The sequence below is a fragment of the Chelonia mydas genome, chromosome 2, assembly GCF_015237465.2.
Source record: "Chelonia mydas isolate rCheMyd1 chromosome 2, rCheMyd1.pri.v2, whole genome shotgun sequence".
Lineage (NCBI taxonomy): Eukaryota > Metazoa > Chordata > Testudines > Cheloniidae > Chelonia > Chelonia mydas.
Window position 1 is genome coordinate 105,766,809 of NC_057850.1, and position 16,819 is coordinate 105,783,627.

At 39.4% G+C, this 16,819-nt stretch overlaps 1 protein-coding gene and 1 long non-coding RNA gene across 6 annotated transcripts in view; both read right to left on the bottom strand.

Moving 5' to 3' along the window:
• The window catches only part of CDKAL1 (CDK5 regulatory subunit associated protein 1 like 1), a 653,278-nt gene that overhangs the window by 614,620 nt on the left and 21,839 nt on the right, over positions 1-16,819 (bottom strand). The gene's annotated exons all lie outside the window — the stretch shown is intronic.
• LOC122464527 lies at positions 1,771-6,245 on the bottom strand. The gene is made up of 2 exons (XR_006288647.1): positions 2,982-6,245; positions 1,771-1,888 (listed from the first exon to the last, which is right to left on the bottom strand). It is a non-coding gene; the product is annotated as an uncharacterized LOC122464527 (long non-coding RNA).

Here is a 16,819-nt window from a genome sequence, read left to right on the forward strand (position 1 = left end):
GGGTATCCAAAGATTGAAGTGTCATTCTTATTGTAGCACGTGCTGGAAAGGAAGTGTTTTCATGTGCTAAAATATAGTTAAGAGCCAGAGGGGCTTTATGGTATAGTCCACGATGAGAAGGATTCTTTACAAATGTTAAAAGGACCAGTGTTGTCAACGAACTAATTCTAAAATAATGTTTTGCCACCTTAAGACCTCCCAACAAGTCCAACGACAGGCAGCAAAGCAACACGGGTACAGACTTGAAAGGTCAGCTGATACCTGATACGCTGGTAAGCTAGCCTGATTTTAAATACATAAGACATTAATTGTATGCATTCGTTAAAAATATATCTTACATGCTCACCATTAACCACTAAAAACCCAACAATTGCAAGGCTAATTAACTTAAGGAGGACTCAAGCAAGTTCAAGAAAGCAGGGTAACAAAGCAATTTATGCTTATGGTTTTAGAAACTAAACGTCTAATTTAGTAGTGAATATTCAATACTCTGTAGATGGTCCCTTATTTACTGCACCAAAGCAGACAATGACATAGGCAAAAAACATCAGACTGCTCTCCCTTGTTTATAATGCATTTAGTTGCCTTTGCCAAAGAAGGCACTATACTGTTTATTCCCGAAACTCATATTCTCATGTTTAAGGGATGATTATGACAAAATTTGGGAAACAGTGTCCTAGACCACTGCTGAAGAATGAAATCAGTATATACCCTACTGCTGTACTGTGAGGACTGAGGAGAACGTTGTAGCTTGTGAAAGATACTTTATACAATTTCTACTTCAATGCAAACAGAAGAATCCCATTTTGTATCGGTGATGTTTCTGAAAATCTCTCTCTCTCGCTCATTTTAAGAATTTGTTTAGTGAAATTATGGGTTGAACCAACCTTGCTGAAAGTTTATACAAGCTATGGCCATTTTCAGCAACAAGGAAATAGTACTATGACTATAAAGTGACAGAGTCCAACTTGATACCCAGTACCACAGGAAATATGCTTCTGAAATTAACACTCCCTGGATGTTCGAGAGAGGCTGAACAGTTCCAGGCTTTAAGCAATAGAAAGAATTCTCCTGACAGATGGGATTCAGTCCTTGAGGTCTGAAGTAAGAGTTAAGTGACTGAACTTACTTGTTAGATGTGCTTGTTTTTAGAAAGGTAAACTGTATTAAGTGCAAAATGTTAAGAAAATCTTCCAGTTTCCATTAAGATTTTAAACAAAAGGCTTATGTTTAAAACCTCCTTTTTTTGTGCATGTGTTCAGTAAGACAATGAATGTATGTTCCTTTTTCCGGTTCCCATTTCTGTGCTGATCTCACATTTTTGTGCAGCAAACACTAATCAAATACAAACTGAAAGAAAACAGACAAGCAATACTAGATGTTGCTAGTTAGCATGAACTTTTCAATGTTTTACGATATTTAAAAAACAAACCCAATCTCAGTCCATGAGAGCAGATAATTTAACATTTTTTCTTACTGAAGTGTTTTCTTTTTAAATATTTGCAGTACTGAAGTCCATTCTCCTCCCCTTAATGTCCTATTAGCATTATACAGGCACATTAAGGAGAATGGAAATCATTTAATCACTACTCTTCCTTAAAGCACAGGTTTTTTTCCCTCGAAAAAGAAGTTGACCCATCTACAGATTGTTCTCCTGCAGGTCTCCCACCATTTCTGTAGTTTGATGGCCAGTGTTGTAGACCAAGAATGAATAAAAACTGGCAAACCAGTCCAAAGGAAAGATGCAATTCCGGACACTAAACCATTTTCCTGTAAAACTGTACAAATCCAGATACGATGAAAAAATTAATTCTTAACTTGCATCAGCTACAGGTTATTAATGTCCTAGAAGCTGCCTTTCTGTTTCAAACACAAAGGCTGTGAAAACCTGTAAAAGCAAAAAAAAAAAAAAAAGTGCTGCATTAAATCAATTCTTTTAAATTTTAAACTGAAGCTTGAAGACTCACTAGATTGTCATGTGTGGGGATCAGGATTTCTGGCTATATAAGCAGTAGTTATGAAAATGTCCTGTATCCCTCACCCTATGATTTAGAGAGGTAAATAATGAGATTTTAAACAGTAAGTTTCCTTAATTTTAGTACGTAATTCACACATTTGAACCTCTTGCTTTTGCCATCAAGTGTAAAGTAACAAAGCTGAATTTAGCCCAGTGTAATTCCACGCCTGATATCATTTGTTGCTATACACCCATTTTGTGTTTCTTACTGGTAAAGACGGCAAAAGTAGTTCTTCAATACAGAGAAAGTTTTCTTTATTGTCCTCTACATCTGAAAGATACAGGCAGCAATTGTTATTTTATCTACAGTAATAGACTGAGCCCTCTTTAGAAAGAGTAAATTCCCATCCACCTTCCTATATGAAAACACCCTGTACAACTGCCACTGACTTTAAGTTGCTGAAAATCAAATGCTGTGTTAAACTCTTTTTGCTCTTCATTCCAAATGGGTATTACCTGGAGCTCTAAGTAAAGATTCAAAATTTTAAACACATGCTAGCTATCTTTCAGGAGACAGCATTTAGTTACCTTTAAGCCATTTCAATTAGTGCCTAGGTGGTGAGTCCCCTGGAGTCCAACTTCACTCATATACACACTATTACAGATATGAACAAAGCTATGCAAACAAGCAGCATTTGAATAAGGAAAACATGAACGCCTGATACACAGTTACACAAATACATGTACACATTACAGTAAGAAAGAAAATAAATTTGGCAGTAGCAGGGATCTTCCGGCAAGCAAGAAAATATACTGAACAATGCCAAAACATTCAAACACGCCCACCAAAATCAGGCATTCTGGTAACAAAAATGCAGAAACTCCATCTTTGCAATACATAGTCCCTTTAGAGAGTATTTGTAAAAGTAAAAATAGCAGCAGCTGCAGCTCAACAGCTTTTTCTTCCTGTCTTGGCTGGAAGAAACCATATCCTTCAGAGACGCAAATTTCACAATGTACGTACCTGAAAATTCTGAAAATTTGCCTTGCCAAAAAACGTTAAAAGACACCAAACCATTATGGTTTGTAAAACAGAACAGTTTAGTACTTTCTACTTCTAGTACGCCAGTGAAAAACCACTAGCTAACGCTGATCATTATGAAAAAAAACGTATGCCACGCTGATTGGACACAAAGCCCTAGCTGAATCGCGTTGCTAACGTCTTAACACCAGCAAGCTTTATTTGGATATCATCTTTTTCATGAATGAACAGTTATTGAGCTTGCATGTAACGCAAGGCAGCCATCATGCTCTCCGCATTTTAGTATATAGCTCCACAAAGAAAAAAAAATGCCGCAACCACTGCAATTTAAGTGTTTATTTAGGCTTTAAAAATAAGGTGTCAGGGTACAAGCATGAAAACACATCGACAGGGATCAGTAACTAAGCAAGGTCATACAAATTTCTCTACTCTTGGAAGACCTTCTATATCAATCATTGGTTTGTTTTCTTGGTGACTATATTTAAACTAACAATAGTTCAGTTGTTTTTAAGAAAGCAACAATAGTTTCCAGGATATTTATACAAGCGTAATGTATAGAAATGCTTCTGTTTTATTAATTGTGTGGGAAACTTAGCAGAATCTTACTTCCACATAATAGGTGTTGCCTTTGAAATTCTGAACCCAAAGAAAGCAAAAATTAGTCCCTGAGCCACAAAGCCATTTGTAGTGTGATCCTTTATGTGACAAAATTAAATCTAATAAAATGTATTTTTTTAAGCTTAAATGTTAATGTATTTAACCAGACTTCAGGAAAAATATCCTTTACAGTATTTTTGGTGTAAGCATAGTTAAACAGTGCCATCTTTTGGCAAGTCATAGAACTGTCCAGATACTCCTTTAAAATTAATACAAAAAATATTAAACCTGTCATGTTAAACATTAATGGCCCAATTCTGCAACTTTTACTCACTTGAGTAATCCCAATTAAGTCAATAGAACTACTGGCATGAGTAGATACTCAAAAACTAAAGATTCTACAATTGTTTCTTAAGGTTTTCATGCATAGGCTGAGCCCACACAAAATCATCTGCAGTTCTCCTACCCTTAATCTACATTGGCAATGGTGAAAGCACCAGTGTAAATCGCGCACAGCCCTTTTTACCACATCATATGACATTACTGCCTCCACCACCATAAGCACGTGTGTCAGACTAGCAGCAGCAAAACTGCTGAAAAAATTTAGGGTAGATGGGGACTAAAAGATTTAGGTCAAGAAACTGAAAGGCTGTTCTTAGTATTGCTGTCATTTATGCTTCATTAGCCCCTTGCTGAGACAGCAAATAAAAGTCAGTAATGGCTTTCTCAGTGATGTAAATGGAGCTTCACGCAGTGCTTGTGCCAGGATTGGGACCTTAAAGCAGTTTTATGCTTGCTATTAAAAATCTGAGAAGTTTAATTGAAAATTAAATGATATTCAGATAACACAGACCAAGTATATACATCCTCTGACCACAAGGTAGAAATATCCAAAGTTTTTTTTGTACTTATAGTTATTGAAAGTTGATTTACAACCCTAAGGAATTCTGTTTAGACAAATTAAAAGTTACGAATTTTGTTAAAATCAAATACCCAAGTATTTCATATCATTGCATAGGACACTAATCAAAAAGATCTTATTCTTGCTAAGTTACCAGTGACTCAAATTTTAAGTAACATTTAGCCAAATTCTCTTCTTCAGGGTTCAGTGGAGCTCCATGGGCATAAAAAAGGAGAATCTGTTCCATTGTTTGCCTCTTATCCTAAACTGCTTGGACATCTGCTAGAACATTCACTAATACACCTGAGCTTGCTGATATGCAAGAACTAATGTAACAAGATGCTTTCTTTGAGCAATGAGGACTACATGGTCAAGCTGGTGTCTCTGATGCAGCAATAAAGTCACAGGACTTCTACATGGATATCACCCACCACAAACTCAAAGAAATTACGAAAAGCATGAATCATTGTACAAAAGACTATGAAGCCAAGATGCTTTCAGTGTAAAAAAACAACAAACAGAGGCAAGGAACACAAACATGTAAGGAACTGATCTTTAAGTTACTACGTAGAAATAATGCACCCATACGTATGCAAAGGCAGAAAACCCGCTTCAAGAATAAGGTAAATTATATTGACTCTATTTTTTCTAAGTAAAGAACGTGAAGCTAAGTAACATTCCTCCATAAGAGATATAACAGAAGAAACGTTTCACAAAATGGTTAATTGATTTGCCACACCTTAATAGGTTGTTAGATTGTCAGTGATTTCAGCTCAGAGGTTATCTTCAAAGAAAAATACTTCTGAAAAGACCTTGTGTAAGGCATTTGATATGTGCAACAATTTTAATTAGAAAAAAATGTACCAATAATTGGAAGGACTTGTGTCTCATCTCCAATTTCTATGAGATACATCCAGTCCACTGCCTCAAGATTGTTCACTACATTATATCCTCCAGTATACTCTTCAGGACCGACTTATTTTCCTCATGTCTTTCAGTGCCCAGCAAAATGGAGCCCCAGCTTGGCTGTCCTCAATTTGTTACCATTATTTTTATTAATAATAAATAACATTACTCAAGCAATGAGACTTCTGCTACTTCTACTGGAAGATAATTCCATAGAGTAACAGAAGTCGAACTATTTCACTCTCTTTTTTGTTTACTGTTTACATCCCTATTAGTTGCCATTTGACCAAGTTTAACTCCTCTAATCTTTCTTCACAAGTCAATTACCCCAGCCTCAAATGTTTTTAATGCTAATATTCCACCTTTCATCCGTGCTTCTAATATTTTACAAAAACAATTAAGCTTCCAAAGAGTCAGATTGGGAAGTACTACCTCCATTTCAGAGATGGAAAAAATGGATGCACTGAGAGGTGAGATGATTTGCTCCAACAAGTCAGTGGCAGAACTGAGTATACAACTTCGAATTCTCTGTGTTTTTTTTTCAAGAGTTCTCATCTAAACCACATACCAGGGACCAAAACACCTCTCTGCCATAGGAGCTCCTTTTAAGAAAACACTGAAAGTTAACTAGTTGTGGGTGAACACTTTTCACAAAGCTATCACTCTATACCTGACCTATCAGTCCTCATCAAAGGAAACCTGCACAATACTTTCAAAAGAAAAGCCTGGGAGCTTAAATTGATTACTCCGCTAGACATCAAAAATCCTGGACTAAACAGAGACAGGTTTCAGAGTAGCAGCCGTGTTAGTCTGTATCCGCAAAAAGAAAAAGGAGTACTTGTGGCACCTTAGAGACTAACAAATTTATTTGAGCATAGCTTAAATTTGTCAGTCTCTAAGGTGCCACAAGTACTCCTTTTTTAAGCAGAGACACTGGATTTATGGCTTATTAAAAAAATCGGTAAACCCCACCCCGCCTTTCTCTCCTATGACTACAGAGGTGTTAACAGGCTACTCTACCTTGAACGGTCCCTTATTCTACACAATCTGTTCCACCTTGCATTTTGCTGTGATGCTGGAAGTTCCTTTCCCACACCTGAAGAGCTTGGAGTCGCTCAAAAGCTTGTCTCGCTCATCAACAGAAGTTGGTCCAATAAAAAATATAACCTCAGCCACCTAGTCCTTCTAATACAACTGCACTGCATAGTTCTGGGTGTCATACACGTTGAAATTGGCTAGTTAAAGGTATTAGTGCACATTTAATTTAATTTTTACTACATCAATGTTGTTCAAGTTATGAACGCAAACGGTGCAACACAATTTACACATCAGCTATACACCACAGAAGAAAAATCAATACTGTCTGCTCTCCTGCATAGACAGTGTCTGTATTTATACAGCACTAAGCTCACTGTTAACACACAAACATTTCCAACTCAATTTTAAACACTGTTTAACCTCAGCATGAAAGACTAAGCACAATACAGAATTAATTCAGTAGTGTAATTAAATCTAGTCTTAGTCTATCTTGATACCTAAGTCTAAAGACTTCAAATGTGTACTGCATATTAAGTATGAGAAATGGCACTTGAAAAATCCACCTATTACCCACTAGCACAGGGGTCGGGAACCTACGGCCCCCAGCCCGGATCCAGCCCACTGCTTCATTTCATCCAGCCCAGGGCACGCCTCGGCACCCCCCCCAGGGGCTGGAGCCGCAAGCGCTGGCTCGCCCCCCTGCAGGAGGAAGCTAGGGTCAGCTCCAGCCCCCGGAAGCAATCAGCATGTCCCTGTAGCCCCTAGGTGCAAGGGAGATCAGGGAAGCTCTGGATGTGGGCAGCGCACATCATGCAGAGCCCTCTGATCCCTCCGCCTAGGGGCCAGACATGGCAGCCACTTCCAGGAACAGTGCGGAGCCAGGGCAGGCAGGGAACCTGCCTTAGCCCTGCTGGGCTGCCAACTGGGAGCCACCTGAGGTAAGCACTGCCTGGCCAGAGCCTGCACCACAACCTCCTCCCCCAGACCTGAGCCCGCTCCCGCACTCCAAACCCCTTGGCCCCAGCCCAGAGTCCGCTCCTGCACCCCAAACCTCTTAGCCCCAGGCCAGAGCCCCCTCCTGTGCCCCAAACCCCTCATCCTCAGCCCCACACTAGAGCCTGCATCCCCAGCTGAAGCCCTCAGCCCCTCCCACACCCTGAACATCTCCTTTCTGGCTCCACGCCAGAGCCTAGGGGAACGAGCCTCTGTGCCCCTCCCCCCTCTATGGTGCTGTGTGTGCCCCGCGACTGATTTTTTCTGTGGGTCAATGGCCCTTGATAGAAAAAAGGTTCCCCACCCCTGCACTAGCAGAACTACACCCAGTACACAGAGGCAGATGAGATGAATATGGAGAGGCTGCACCAGTGAGGTACAACATCCCGATGTGAAGCTCAGCCATCCCTACATCCAGGAGCTGAGAGGGGGAGGGAGCTCTGCTATTTTAACTTCCTCCTCCAAACCTCCTCTATTGGTGACGTCTTCCCCAATGAATAACTCCACTTTCTGCCTCTGCTCTTCAGACCTTCCCTAGGCAGCAAGAGCAGTGTCAAGTTGACATGGTTCGTGATGGTTTAAACTACCCGCAGGGGTACAAACTGCGTAAGTGAAACTGGCCACAGGTCTTATTAATTTCATCCTGCTTCTGCTTTGTTAAAGTAGGAGCAGCCAATAGCACAGGCACCGGAGGTGTATGCCAACTTAGGAAGACAATACTTTTACACTGACTTATAGGTCCAAAGTCAACTTGCAAATTCGTATTTCTATCTGAATACAGCTTACCTTCCATAGTTAATAAGTAACATCTAAAATAATTATAACTGAAAGTTAGTTAAAAAAATATTTGCCTAGATTTCCACTTTGTTTTCTTTTTGCATTTGACAGCATTGTGTAAAATAAGCTTCAAGCTTTCCCCCTGTATAGTCAGTTCCTCCCTTACAAAAAAGATCCTTTTAACTACAGGGGACAAAACTCTTATAAATAATGTAAAGTAATATTGTAAAATATTCAGGATATATCATGGTGACTGTCTCAAAAAAAAAAAAATTGCCAGTGTCCCTTTATCTTTGCAACCAGAAAGACTAAAACCTCTATTTAAAAAAATTGGAAGCTTAAGTTCTGTACAAACTGACAGTTTAATATTTCTACATTCAGTGTGGGCACGTGGATTTTTCAAACCCCAACAAAGAACACAAACAGAATTATGCAAGCCCATAAACAAGCAGCAGTATTTCAAAAGTAAATTAGGGAACAGCATGGCAAAGAACTGTAATATGTATATGTTCCATTCTGTGCATCCGATGAAGTGGACTGTAGCCCACGAAAGCTTATGCTCTAATAAATTTGTTAGTCTCTAAGGTGCCACAAGTACTCCTGTTCTTTTTGCGGATACAGACTAAGACAGCTGCTACTCTGAAACTGTAATACGCATGCTTTTGCCCCTAAAGTCTGACCAATGAAGCTCAAGATCCAAAATTCCTAATAAAATCAACAGCCAAGTGATCTGTCTTCCATTAAACTGCAAGCCAAAGATCACCACTTCTCTATACACCCATGTATTTTACCAATGAACAGCAAATCAGTTTTGGCTGGATTATGTCAAAGCCTATTCATAGTCATCCAAGACAAAGTTGCTGTTTAGTTTCTCTCTGTAAGCAGATTTCAGTGCCAGAGATTTGACATACAAAACAAATGTTAGTGTCTTCCACTTAAAGCGGAAGCCTCCACTTCAGCTATAACATTTAATAATGGCTCCAAATGGTAGCATATAAATGCTAAAAAGATTCACAGATGTGCATTTTCCACGGAGGCATACCACTAGGAGGTAAGCCTCCAAACAAGCATGGACTGTATTTGAAAAGACAACTGTAATCCGTAATCCCCACTTGACAAGTTGTCTAGTCATTCACTAACCACAATATTTATGCTAGTTGGCACAAGTATCTGAAAGGAGCACTGGATTTGGGGTACTAGGAGGGAGATGGATGAAGCATCCTAAACATTCCAGCTATGTAAGTAAGGATAAAACAGACACACACACACACACACACAGGGCTTTGCTGTTAAAAAAAACCTCACTGAAAAGAGCAAATACATTTCACATCTCTTTGGAGCAAATGCTGTTCCTATCTCTGCAGCAGTGGAAGGCTATCATAGCAGAACAAGTGGGCTTCTATTTCTGTTGTGCAGAGGTGCACTGTCTATAAGCTTTCAAAATGGGCTCCTGAGCATTGCTGTCTAGCAGGGAGTTATGGAAGGACTGCAAATCCACTAGTCATTCCATCCCATGTGGGGGCAGGTACAAGCAGCACAAGAGTTTATTACAGCTATGGCTGGAATAGCTGATTCAGAATGGCTCAGCTGCACTTCAGTTCCTTCCCCTCCAGCTCCAGAGTGGCTTAGTGCTCCAAGTTTGCACTAGGGCCTTGGACACTATGCACCTCTGCTCTTTCAAACAGTCTTCTGTATTCAAAAATACAACATTGTATCAGTTCCTGTTCTCTTCACATTTGCAGGATTGTGCGCAACTATATAGATTTTTTATTTAAAGGAAAATGATGGAAATGGTGCTGGTAATTCAGTAGGTGGCGGCATTCTTTCTGAATCAGCACTAAATCAAAGCTCCAATATGGGTGTATGGCAGCAGTTCTCAAACTGTGGGTCAAGACTTGCTGTGGCCGAAGCCGAAGCCCTGGGCAACGGGGCTCAGGCTTTGGCTTCAGCCCTGGGCGGTGGGGCTCAGGCTACAGGCCCCATGCTGGGAGCTGAAGCCCTTCGGCTTCGGCCCCCCCTGCCCAGGGTGGTGGGGCTTGGACAGGCTCAAGTCCCACCTTCTGGGGCTGTGTAGTAATTTTTGTTGTCAGAAGGGGGTTGTGGTGTAATGAAGTTTGAGAACCCCTGGTGTATGGAATTTACCTGAGTGAATCATAAAACCATGATCCTGACCATCTAACTCAAGAACCTATGCTACTTTCTGCAATAAAAAGAACCTATCCAAAATACTGAGACTATTATTTCCTCTATCTAAACTCTACCTCCCTTTGCAATATTAAGATATGTCCTAAGCAACTGTGTACTGCCAAACAGCTGTTAATTTCCACCACACCAGGTAGCTGCATTTCAGCAATTTCTACAATTTTAAATATTTTACAACTATAGACACTATTAAAATGGTTAAAACACACATCTTTACACACACATCGATTTAAAAGTTTTTTAATAACTTCAAATCCATTCACTCATAATTAAAAAGACCTGGAGGGTTACTTATAAAAGAAATATGTCCACAGTCCTGCAGGAATGTTTCAGACCAAACATTAACATATTTTCCCCCTAAATCAGTAAAAATCAAGTGGGGAAGGGTTTCTAAATGGAGGAACTAAGTTTGTAACTGTCAATTTAAATTAAGCCCAAATTAATTTTGCGCAAATGTGTTTTTTTTATTTGATCATCCAGAAACTCAAACACAAAAAATTTACATTGTAACTATTCTGACAACAAATATTACAATTTTTATTCAAAAGAGTCAACTAATCCAATTTCAGGTGATTAAAACCTGACACTACTAAATTGTGTAGCCAAGCTGATCGAGTCTCTCACACACACACACAGTATTGAACGTGTGTACACACACACACACACACACACACACACACACACAGAGTATTGTACAGTATTAGTTATCCAATACTGCCACCTGTTGGCTACCAGAGATACAGCACATATCCCTTTAACAATCAGGGTTCAAAACCAGAAGGGACCTCCAGAGCATCTAGTCTGACCTGTTCTAGGTCACACGCCACCAACACCGTCCAGAATCCGCACACTACACCCAACAACCAATTGCACTGTGATAAAAAACTTTACTTTGTAAATTAAGATTTCAGTTTTATAATCACTAATTGCCAACTAGGGTTGCATGAAATATCAATTTTGAAAAGTATATTTTTAAATATTACCGTATTTAAATTATATTATGTGACACTACTGTACAAACACTAAGACGTGGCTAGTGAGGAATCAAGATGTGAGTTCCGCAAGCACGGGTAGTCAGAAATGAAGGAATTAGGCAAGAACGAGGATGACAATAGAGGCCATGCCAGGAACCCATAACCTCTTCAAGAAAGTCTCTCACTCTTGAGACAGCAGACACACACAGTTTAGGAAGAGTCGGTCTTCAGAGACTGGGGAACCTTTACACAAGATATGTGGCTTTTTATTGTTTTGTGTACTGATTGGGTTGGTTTTGCAGGGGCTGACAGAATACGTTTCCAGATTTGTATGAATACGCACTGTTGCATAGTAGTCATGGAGAATTATCGTGGAGACACACACACCATTAAATTAAGGAGTTGTTGGGTGGGAAGATAATGCCACTTGTACCCGCCCCTAAAAAAATTATAGCATTACACACTTTGCCAGGTCAACACTTGTAAATATTTGGGAACTAGACACAATTATCCACGAAGGTTTGCATAACCATTACCCCGGCCTTCATGATGCGAGCACAGACCGGGTGTGCGGGCTGCATCTATAGGTTCAGTACAGTTCAAAGAGGCCAACTGTTCAAAACTCTCAATCATCTCCTGCACCTGTTACCTTGATCAGAAGCCCCTAAAACAATCGTACTACCATACACAAAAGCACCCACTCTGGACTTTCCAACACCCAACTGTTTCCAAACTGTTAATAAAAAGAGTCCTTCCTGATTCAGAAGTTCTATAGCTACTGCTGCTCACCGCAGGTCTCAAGAACTCCATTGTATTAGTCTGTAACTGCATACTAAACATCGAGTGGCACCTTCTGAACTTCATCTTTAGACAGCAAATGGAACTGTTACCAAGTTATAGCACAAATTCCAGTAACGCTTCTCTATTTCTCTTGGATCACTTAAAACATTTGGTGATTGAGTTTCAGGCTCTCCAGGTGAAAAGAGTCTGAGAAAATCCAGGCCTTCATTTTGAGGATATGCCTGAGCAATGTCCTGAGTTTCTCTGGGAGTTATGGGAACTGGTCTGTTTTCCCACAAGCTTTTCAAAATCACTCATAACCCACTGCTTAAGGGTACTATGCTGGGAACTATGAGACAGGCCCAACTGCAATGGCTGATTAACTTGCTCTGCATGGATAAGAGCAGAACATCACCCAGAAGATGACAGCTATCATAGACACATTTCACCTTGGCAGTTTATACTGGTGCAGTCCCCACAGATTCAATTACCAGTGGCCTAACCCTTTACTGCATGCACTACTTTCAGATGAGGAAGCAAGGTGCTTAGAATATGAACTGACCTGTGAACAATGTGTCACTTAAAAGCCATTATGCTGTAATCTGAGAATGCCAGCAGTGCCAGAATTTAGTCTGGTGCACAAGCATTTGAGTATGAAACAGACTGACTGCTACTAAAAAAAAATTAACCCCAAACAGGTGTGCATGCCTAGATTTACACGCATTACCCAACTGTCAGTGAGGATAATGTGCTTGTGAGATTTTTCAGTCCCTCAGGCCTGCTTCCAAAGTCTCAGAAACTTCAACTATGCAAATAATATAGAATAGAGAAAGATATAGGCCCAGTTAAGATAGGCTTCAAAAGGGCAATTGTTAAGAACCAAGCAGACTCACCCATGTCCAGAGACACTTAAAACAAGGGAATACATTCACCTGATTTAGAAAAGCAATGATTTTTTTGTCATATAACAAAAAAACTGGGAATAGGGGTATGGGGACTAGCTATGATAAAAATCCAAAGCTTGTCTAGTTCCCATTGTAAATAAGAATACGTCCCAGCTTGAGAATTGAGCAATTGATGAATTCTGCCCTGAAGGAAAGAAGCAGGACTGCCTGTAGGTAAAAGCTCACTTTGCCTGCTAGTATCAAAAACTTGGTGGTGAGGAGGCTGCAGCAGGACAAATTGTCTGAAACAGCTTTTGCCTCCTATATTACTGCAAATCAGCACCAAGGGTGGAGGGATATCAAATATATGCATCTCTGTCATTTTTATGAGGCTTTTCTCACTTCCTCTTTGTAAAATTTTACCCTTGTGATTCTTTTGAGATGAGGGATGGCAGAAATTAAGATTCCCTGCTTCTGTCATGCAAAAGCAAAAACTGAGGATGGAGTGAAGGAGCTCAGATTTCACTTCCTGGAAGATACTTTTATTCCACTGCCTCCGCAATTCCATTAAGTGGAATCATTAACACAAGGCTTCTAGAACTTTCCACCAGGATGACAGAAAATGTCTCTAACAGTAGGGCCGAAGTGTGGTATACACTACAATTGGACAGTTGTGGAAAATTGTGAGAGTCCGTTCCTCAAATTTGCTGACATTCAGTTATACACGAGGTTAATGCAAATTCTATCAATCACTGCATAAATAGGCACAGAACCAAACAGTTTGCGAATTCAACTTGAAAACTAGCTCTACAAATAATTACATAAAAAGTCTATGCATTAGTTCTCAGTGTTAGAGAAGTTTTAAACAATGCCTTTGAGCCCTGGCTTCCCAAAATAGTCCCGCAGGTTACATCTTTATGGCTTTATGACAGATGCAGTTTGGCATTTCAAACTTCTTAAAAAAAAAAAAAAAAAAAAAAAAAATCACTTCTGGCCTGAAACATTTCAGGCAAAAAGGAATTTCTCCCCCTTCATTTTTAAAATGTTTACCTCTCAATCTACCAATATCCCAAGCATAAATAACCAGGATTTACTCTTTTCATTACAAAGTGAAAATACAGTTATTCCCCAATGGCATCAGAAAGCGGAGGCTTGATAACAAACAGCAAAATGAGATGAGGGCACAAAGTCTTGTTCCTTTGCAATCTCCATTTGACTATTTCCAAGGAAACTGAGCAGAGGAGTGACCCATATTATTTAAGTTCCATTTGTCCTGTACTGGAAAGCAATCCCACGGTATGCTTCCTATGAGCAAAGGTATCAAATGCATTGTAGTGGTTTTCCCCACTGTAGGTTCACATACCTTCACCTTCCCTTGAAGTCAGGTTGCTAGGGATGACCACAAAAGAATAAAATCTTTTAAAATTAAAGCCATCTGGAGCAGCTACCTTTCAAATATGTATTGGCAATCGTGACTCAATTTCATGTCCACCACATAACCAGAGCCTGCATGTCTAATAAATGAACTGTATCGTAACCAGAGGTATTTCTGAGCCACTCAGTCATGGGGCCCACTAAGACCCCACTGCAAATACTCAGGCCTTCCCCACAAAGCTACATTTTTTACCCTGAAACAAGGATGTATGTAAAACCCAAATGTTCTCTTGAAAAAGTCTGTCAATTTTATTACCATACTGTGTGCCAAAAATAACCCCACAGGTTCCTTACCTCCAGATAGCTAAACATTGTCCATGATGAAACTACCGTGGTATTCCAATATGTCACTCTTAATGGGTCATGCAAATTAAAAGATTATTAGAATGAATTCTATGACAATTTTTGATTTTGCTGATTTCATGATTTCACATATAATCCAAGAATCAACTGAGAGTTTTAAAGTCAGAGTTAAATTTCAGACACTTTTGTTTGCAGACTTTTTAATATTTGACAAAATTTTAAAACAAAAACAATATGATCAATTAGCAAATAACAGAGTGCACTCCATTACTGCATGCAGAGTAGCAGATTGCCATTTGCCCTAATTTTAGAATGACAGGACTGGTTAGGTGGTTACAAAAGGACAGATGATATATTCCGCAATACAGTACAGCATATTATTGCATCTTGAGAATACAGACTATCTGACCCATATTAAAGCTCAAGGAAATTGGAAGCAAGGTATTCATTCTAGCAGGTCCTCTACTCAGGAATTTGCTCACTGGAAATACATTTGAGCCCTCAAGCAGGCAAGAGAACAATTCCATTTTGCGAAAACTTTTGAGGTTTTGACATTCGTTTTTATTACACACACACTACACACAAACCACCTTTCAAACATTTCCATGAAATGAAGTTGTCTCTAAATGGCTGTTTTCACATCTCTAGTTCTTTCTCTGGTCAGAAATGACCAGAGAGTCTACCCTGGACCCCAGAAACCTTCCCAGCTTTGTCAAAAGAGCATATTTTGAAAAAATACATTTTGTCAAAAATGTTTTAAATGTGGCCACTTTTAGAGCACATTTAAAAATATTTTTGTCCACATCTGCCTCTAACAGTAGGCTCTGGAATCAGCTGGCACCAATCTCCTCTGGCTAGTTAGAGCTTGGTGCTACATGAAGCATATATTGTTTGTGAGATATGTTCTTTAATCCAATCCATACAAAGTATACTAGAAAATATGATGATGGACACCTCTTATTGCCCAATATATCTGTCCAACACTCCAAAACTGCACACACTTTCCTTGGAGTCCAGATTTATGACAACAAATGAATAATGCAGGCTCTGTTTGAACTAAATCACATTTTTGAACAATTGGATCCACTTCACATTGGCTAGATGGGAAACGCTGTATAGCCTATGTAAACAAGATTTAACTTAGTTTTGCAAAAAAGTCTCAATCTACGCAAGGTAGGGAAAACATTAGTACCTTCCTAACTAAAACTATGTTTGAATAGTCTTCACTAAGTCACTAACAGTTTCAAATCTGAGTGTAGGCAGAGACTAAAGCTGAGTGGGGAAAGTTCACGCATCATTTAACATCCATTAAGACCCACTCCTACTCTATTCTATATAGGTTTTTATATCACACATTACTGTAGTATTTGAGCACCTAATCTTAGGCATAAATGCGTTAAAGTATCCAGATATATACTGAAGCAATCACCTGGGGAACTCTCTCTATGAAAATTTAACTCATTTGCTATTATTTTGCATTGTGTCCTTCATTCTCAACTTTGACTGGTTAAGAGCTATGGTTTTAATTTCAATATGTTACGGATGTTTTCAGTTTTCTTAAGTGATCTTTTCAGCACTGTATTAGGCATGTTGTACTGCTTGTTTGTGGCAAAGGAGAGGAGGGCAAACAGATGAGAACATTAAAAACAGTCTTGTTCAAAGGGGAAGCAGGAATAGGTAGGGTCTTATATCCCTTGGAATCCAGAAGATCCTGCCCCAACGCCTACATATCACAATAGTTACCCCTCCAGAAATAAAGAGCTTGACATGGTGCCCATCAAAGTCGGTCAACTCTGCTCCAAAGTCTGACAGACAAGTCGTTAAGTGACAAAAGACATTCCCTCCAGGTCACTCCTCACCCAGGTGTTCAAATGACAGTATGCTTCCTTATGTTTAGACCAATGGTTGGGTTCTCCTTAACAAAAATAAAATAAAATAAACCAAAACACCTTACTCTACCAGAAACCACTGGAAGTAAAACAAACCCACATGATTATCATAGAATTTGCTGTTATCTGTTAGATGTTACCC